Genomic DNA, 7,767 nt, shown 5'->3' on the forward strand with positions numbered 1-7,767 from the left:
ATGCTATTGTTAGTCTGCTTGACTTAATCTTCTCAGCCCTTGACAAAAGTGAGTTTCCAATTGAACTCTTCATCGGCCTGAGAAAGGCCTTTGATACTGTTAACCATAACTACCTCTTACTTAAATTCCACCATTATGGAATCCGTGGCCTTGCCCTAAACTATATCCGATCCTATCTTAGTAACAGACACCAATATGAAGCCATCAATGATATAACCTCTCCCACTCTACCACTTAATTACCGTAAAGGTGCCACAGAGCAGCATCCTATAGGACCCTCCTGTTTCTTATATACATCAATGATCTCCCTAATGTCTCTAACATACTTAAACCTATATTGTTGGCTGATGATACTACTCATCTACTCTGACCCCAACCCACTCCTGTTAAATAATGTTGTAAACAATTAATTAAAAAAAGTCTACTTGTGGTTGTCAACCAACAAGCCTCACACAAAACATAGAAAAGACCTACTATATCTTATTTGGAAACAAATCAACAAATGCAATTCAGCTTCAGATAGATAATGTAAACATTAGCAATAAAAATGATGGAAAGTTTCTTAGCCTATACTTAGACAAGAGACTCAACTTCCGCACCCATATACAACACATAACTAAAAAGGTTTCTAAAACAGTTGGTATACTGTTTAAGATCAGATATTATGTACCCTACTCTGCTCTCCTCTCACTCTATTATGCACTTATCTATCCCTATCATTCTTATGGCGTTTGTGCTTGGGGTTCAACCTCTGCAAACTACCTCAAGCCCATCATCATCCAGTAAAAATCTGCTATCAGGACAATAACTAACTCTACCTTCAGACAACACACAGCTCCCTTGTTCAAATCCTTAAACATGCTAAACAAATTCACTCCATACATTCTCCTGTGTAAATTACGTTTATAAAGCCCTTTTTCTAACTGCAAACCCTGTTCTGAAACTCTTCCTGGACAGATGTAATAGAACACATGGCCACGTCCCCACCAGACATAAATATCTCTTTGATATCCCCAGAGTCAAACTTAATCTATGTAAACACTCTATGTAAATAAAGGGACCTAGTTTATGGAACTCACTCCCTTATAATGATTTGAAAAGCTGTCCAACTTCTGCCATATTCAAAAATAAAACCAAAAAGTACCTGTAGTACTTTTTAAGTACGAGGGAGTAATGCGCAAAGCGTCCCTCACCTGTGACGTCACAGCGTCAACTGACGCCATATCAACACATCGGCCATTTTGTCGTCAGTTCAGTCATGGCGAGGACTAACCCTTCATGCAAACTGCACCTACTATCAAGAAGAAGAAGATTTTGTGTTCCACCGATAGTATTATCGTAAGTAAGCACTTATATTTTATATTTTATTAAATTAATTGATTCTATTTTTCTGTAATAAAGGTCCAAAGGGTTGTTAAGGAACAAGGGTGTAGCGATACCGACGCTCAGTGCGCTCAACTCACACCAAAGTATCACCTGTGTAGCTTCTGTAATTAGTGTTAATTAGTTATGCTATAAGATAATGAAGCGAGTATAAGATTAACTCGCTACAAGGGTACTGTGTTGGGAGGTGAGGGCTGTTACTGGTGTCTGTGGGGATGTGAGGACTTGTACCAACCACTATCACCACCAGTACCTTGTCTTGCACCCTGCTTAGTTTTCCTATTGAGATATGAAGTATTATTGCATTCATATAATTATTCATTCATTGTCATTACTATTTTTATGGGCTATGTTCTGTTACCCTAATGCTTTTTACCCCTGGGCATGTCCATTTACTCTCCAGCCCTTCACAAGCCACTGCTGCACCCCCTCCATGCCCATACTTACTGTGCTTATTCTTACAGGACTGCACTGCATTATGTGGTGCTCACTGCCTGGACACCTTGATACATGCATTATAGGGTTCTGGTAGTTGTTCTACTCACCAAGCCCTTCCAAGGCCAGGCTTGACATGTGAGAGCTTGATCCAACAGGCTGTTGCTTGGACAGGCCCCTCAGGCCCACATATCCACCACAGCCTTGTTTGTCCGGCACTTCAAAATCAAATGTTTATTTACGTAAGGTACATACATATTTTTAGGTAAGGTACTCTTTATTTGGGTAAATTTATCTTCGTAGTATTTAGCTTTGGCTCGTCTAATTATCTTGGATAGCAATAACGAGTAATTCTTTGAGAATTCTTTGGAGACAATTCCTAACCTATACTTCTCCCAACCTATACTTCTTCTCAAGGTCATCTTCACTTCTTGAAGATGTTCAGGTTTTCTCTTGAAGATGTCGACGGTTGTTCCAGCAATACTGTATTTCTTTTATTGCTGAAAACCTGTTTTCAGCCATAAAAAAATAATCCTGAATCCAGAAAAAAATCCCTTTTGTATCGTCTGGAAATTTTCAAATATTGCTGATCAAACCCGAGTCTAAATTATTTGTATATATTATGAATTACAGAGGTCCCAGGACAGGGTTTTTAGGCACTCCACTTACATTTTCCCACTCTGACTTAACCCCCATTTATACAAACTCAGTCTTATCTTTTAGCTAATAATTTATTGTACACACCATACTCAGCCTGTGTAGGGTAGTTTATTGTGCATGTGTAGTATATATATTTGTGTAGTATATTTGGTATATTTAATGCCTCTAACCTCTCCTCATAGTTCTTGTCCTTCAGTTCTGGGAGCCACTTAGTAGCATGTCTTTGCACCTTTTCCAGTTTGTTTATGTGCTTCTTAAGATATGGGCACCATACAACCGCTGCATATTCCAACTTTGGTCTAACAAAAGTCGTGAACAATTTCTTGAGTATTTCGCCATCCATGCATTTAAAAGCTCTGAATATTATCCTTTACCTGCAATTGGTTGTTGCTGTATTTATAGAATATGATTTGTTCTACTTTACATTTGTTTGTTCCTTTTTTTCAAAATTTCTTTCTGCCTCTCTCCTCACTGCCGTGTAGTTGTTTCTCTTTGTATTACTGGTATGTTTGGGGGTTTGGCCTCTTCGTATATTGATTCCATTTTTGTGTCTTTTGGTCTCTGTCCGTCTTGAAATTTCAGTTGAACAAATCCTGTTTCCTAGTTCTGCATCTTTGTTTTGGTATAAATGTTTTTGTTCCTTTATCATATATTTCACAAAATTGACATACTGTGCATTAATTCATCTCAATTACTTCCTTTCCTAACAGCAAGCCTTTCCAGTAAAATTCTTTGAATTCTTTTCTGACTTCCAGCCTAATGTTTGTTTTATCCTAGTGTGTATGATGCCTAGCGTGTGTCTGGTGCCTGTTGTGTTAAACCGAAGATAAATGCATAAGTATAGGTCAGTAATTTCTCCAGCTTTGAAAGGGGCTTTCATTATGCAGCAGTATTCCACTCTAGAGAGCACTAGCGTCTTGAAAACTATCATCATCGGTATAGCATCTCTAGTGTGAAAAGTTCTTGTTATCTATCCTGTCATTTTTCTTGCAGTTGTGACGGCTACTTTATTGTGTTCTTTAAATGTAAGGCCTTCTGACATCAGTACACCCAAATCCTTTACGTTGCTTTTCCGTTCAATGTTATGATTTGACTGAGTTTTGTAAGTGGTTTCCGTTTTTATATTTTTTATTTTTTCCGTAGCGCATGAGCTGAAACTTATGTTCGTTAATCACCATGTTATTTTCTGTAGCCCATAGAAAGACCTGATTTACATCTGATTGGAGGTTTGCCGTGTCCTCTATGTTGCCTACTCTCGTGAAGATTCTAGTGTCATCTGCAAAGGATGATCAAGTACTATAGGTTGTGTCCTTGTCTATGTCCGATATGAGGATGAGAAAAAGTATTGGAGCAAGCACAGTACGCTTGGGGACTGAGCTCTTTACGGTTGATGGTCCAGATTTTATTTTGTTGACTACTACACATTGGGTTCTATTAGTCAGGAAGTTGTATATCCATCTGCCTATTTTTCCGGTAATTTCTTTTGAACGCATTTTATGTGCAATAACACAATGGTCACATTTGTCAAAGGCTTTTTTTTGTCAAAGCGTTTTGTTTGTCTTCCATGGCATCTAGTGCCATGTCAGAGTGGTCCAGCAACTGTGATAGGCAAGAGCGCCCTGTTCTGAAACCATGTTGTCTGGGGTTATGGAGATGCTGTGATTCCATGTATTTTGTGATCTTACTTCTTAGCATTCTCTCAAAGATTTTTATGATGTGCGATGTTAGTGCTATCGGTCTGTAGTTTTTTGCCTCTGCCTTATTTCCTCCTTTATGGGGCGGTGCTATCTCTGCTGTTTTTAGTATGTCAGGGACAATGCCAGTATCTTGGCTTTGTCTCCAAAGAATGTGAAGGGCCTGCGATAACGTTTTTTACAGTTCTTGATGAATATAGAGTTCCAAGAGTCAGGGCCTGGTGCAGAGTGCATAGGCATACTGTCTATGGCTTCTTCAAAATCCAGTGGGGATAGGATCACATCTGATTTATGATTTGATGTTGGTATCATATCCATGAAAAATTCATTTGGGTTATCAATCAGATGGATGGAGAGCTACACTCGTGGTGTCCCATTTTCCCAGCACTCTTTGTCATATAATGCTTTGAAACTTTTGACGGATTTGGCCTCCACCACCTTCTCACCTAACATGTTCCAACCGTTTACCATTCTGTTTGCAAAAGTGAATTGTCTTACATTTCTTCGGCATCTTTGTTTAGTTCGTTTAAATCTATAACCTCTTGTTCTTGAAATTCCAGGTCTCGGGAAATCTTCCCTATCAAGTTTATCAATTCCTGTTACTGTTTTGTACGTAGTGATCATATCTCCTCTTTTCCTTCTGTCTTCTAGTTTGGAATATTTAATGCCTCTAATGTCTCCTCATAAATCCTGCCCTTCAGTTTTGGTATGAATGTTTGTGTGCCTTCATCGTATATTTTGCAAAATATGGAATACATCTCATTTACTTTACTTTAAGAATATGGTTCGATCAATTAAAAACCCTCTTGTTCAAATTGCAAAGAGACTGAAAGAGATGCAGCATGCTCAATGGATTATATATTAGTGATTATTATTAGGATTATATATTAGTGAATCATATTAGTGATTCAATTATTATGGTCATAAAACAATAAACAAATAGTTTTGGTGTTATTACACTCTATTCACAGGTTATATATAAGTATCTGCATGTTTTGTTCACCATTACAAACCACTAAGTTGGTTTGATTTTTGTTGAGATTGTTATTTATGATAAGATTCCTTACGTTATCTGAGAATGAAGCTATGTCGGTATTGGGAAATCTATAGATGGCACTTATAGTCAAGGAGGATTTAAGGGATTTACTGGAGAACTTGGCAAAGGTATATTCACAATAGTCGTCTCTATTACTAATGAGACTATTGCAGATGAAGGTATCTTTGTAAGATATTGCTATGCCACCTCCTTTTTTTATTAGGCCTGCAGTTGTGAATGGCTTTATTATCAGCCAAGTTGTAGCATACAACATAGCATATATATGTATATGGCATACATACATATATATATATATATATATATATATATATATATATATATATATATATATATATATATATATATATATATATATATATATATATATATATATATATATATATATATATATATATATATATATATATATATATATATATATATATATATATATATATATATATATATATATATATATATATATATATATGTTACAACATAACAGGCCAATTACACTGGATTAATCTTTGTGTTTAGATAGGAGATGCCTCGTATGGGCCAATAAGCCTTCTGCAGCCCCTATGTTTATCCCTTATGTATCCCCCCATGTTTTGCAAATAATGCAAATAATTGACTTATAAATGATGTACAATTAATTGGTAGGTGATATTATATTATTAATATTTTTTCATTCTTGCAAAGCCTTAACAAAGTCATTAACATGTTAATATAAACTTGATCACCTTCCACTTATTTTCTCATGTGCTACCTACATGTACAAAACCTTATTCCTAAATGCATATTTTGTTCTGAAACTTGTCCTTTATATGTTGTGTATCACCATCTCTGGAGAGTTTTATCTGATTGATGTATAAATTACTTTTAATTTTACAGAATATTATTGTTATACTGAATTTATTATTATATAAATAACTTAATTTTACAGAATCATCTATCAACGCACATCCACAAGTTGAGGAGGAGGATGTGACCTTCCAGATGTCTGAAGTACTGAAACAGGCACCAAACAGGCCTGGTGGATCTAGGTACAAGGTAAAATAATTTAAATTTTTTTTTTTTTTTTTTACTAATTGTCCGATATATATATATATATATATATATATATATATATATATATATATATATATATATATATATATATATATATAATATGTATGTGTGTGTGTGTGTGTGTAATTACCTAAGTGTAGTTAAAGGATGAGACCGTCTTCCCAGCACTCTTTGTCATATAACGCTTTGAAACTACTGACAGTCTTGGCCTCCACCACCTTCTCACCTAACTTGTTCCAACCGTCTACCACTCTATTTGCGAAAGTGAATTTTCTTATATTTCTTTAGCATCTGTGTTAAGCTAGTTTCAATCTATGACCTCCTGTTCTTGAAGTTCCAGGTCTCAGGAAATCTTCCCTGTCGGTTTTATCAATTCCTGTTACTATTTTGTATGTAGTGATCATATCACCTCTTCTGTCTTTTAGTTTTGGCATATTTAATGCCTCTAACGTCTCCTCGTAGCTCTTGCCCTTCAGTTCTGGGAGCCACTTAGTAGCATGTCTTTGCACCTTTTCCAGTTTGTTGATGTGCTTCTTAAGATATGGGCCAACTTCTGTTGTTGGGCACCACACAACAGCTGCATATTCTAGCTTTGGCGTAACAAAAGTCATGAACAATTTCTTTAGTATATCACCATCCATGTATTTAAACGCAATTCTAAAGTTAGAAAGCGTAGCATAGGCTCCTCGCACAATATTCTTTATGTGGTCCTCAGGTGATAGTTTTCTATCTAGAACCACCCCTAGATCTCTTTCTTTATCAGAATTCTTTAAAGATTTCTCACATAATGTATAGGTTGTGTGGGGTCTATGTTCTCCTGTTCCACATTCCATAACATGGCATTTATTAACATTAAATTCCATTTGCCAAGTGGTGCTCCATATACTTATTTTATCCAGGTTTTCTTGAAGGGCATGACAATCATCTAAATTTCTTATCCTTCCTATTATCTTAGCATCATCAGCAAACATGTTCATGTAATTCTGTATACCAACTGGTAGATCATTTATGTAGACAATAAACATCACTGGTGCAAGAACTGAACCCTGTGGTACTCCACTTGTGACATTTCTCCAGTCCGATACATTGCCTCTGATTACTGCCCTCATTTTTCTATGTCAGAAAATTTTTCATCCATATTAGAAGCTTACCTGTCACCCCTCCAATATTTTCCAGTTTCCAGAACAACCTCTCTATGTGGAACTGTCGAATGCCTTTTTTAGGTCCAAATAGATGCAGTCAACCCAACCATCTCTTTCCTGTAATATATCTGTTGCTCGATCATAGAAACTGAGTAAATTCGATACACAGGATCTTCCAAATCGAAAACCATACTGTCTGTCTGAAATTATATCATTTCTCTCCAGGTGTTCTACCCATTTAGTTTTAATTATTTTTTCCAATATTCCAATTCCAATTTTTTCCAATAATGTGTGTGTGTGTATGTATATTTGTGTTGTTGAATATGACCGAAAGTCATAGTCTTTC

The 7,767-nt window shown here is 36.0% G+C and overlaps 1 long non-coding RNA gene across 3 annotated transcripts in view; it reads left to right on the forward strand.

Moving 5' to 3' along the window:
• The first annotated feature begins 772 nt into the window (after positions 1 to 772).
• The window catches only part of LOC138369821 (uncharacterized), an 8,333-nt gene continuing 1,338 nt past the window's right edge, over positions 773 to 7,767 (forward strand). The window contains exons 1-3 of one of the 3 annotated variants that reach the window (XR_011229985.1): positions 773 to 1,338; positions 1,848 to 2,083; positions 6,155 to 6,261. This is a non-coding gene — a long non-coding RNA (uncharacterized lncRNA). Of the gene's footprint in view, positions 1,339 to 1,377; positions 2,084 to 6,154; positions 6,262 to 7,767 lie in introns of those variants that run through there. The other 2 variants (XR_011229986.1, XR_011229984.1) reach the window with 2 other exon arrangements.

Source organism: Procambarus clarkii, chromosome 29, assembly GCF_040958095.1.
Source record: "Procambarus clarkii isolate CNS0578487 chromosome 29, FALCON_Pclarkii_2.0, whole genome shotgun sequence".
Taxonomy (NCBI): Eukaryota; Metazoa; Arthropoda; class Malacostraca; order Decapoda; family Cambaridae; genus Procambarus; species Procambarus clarkii.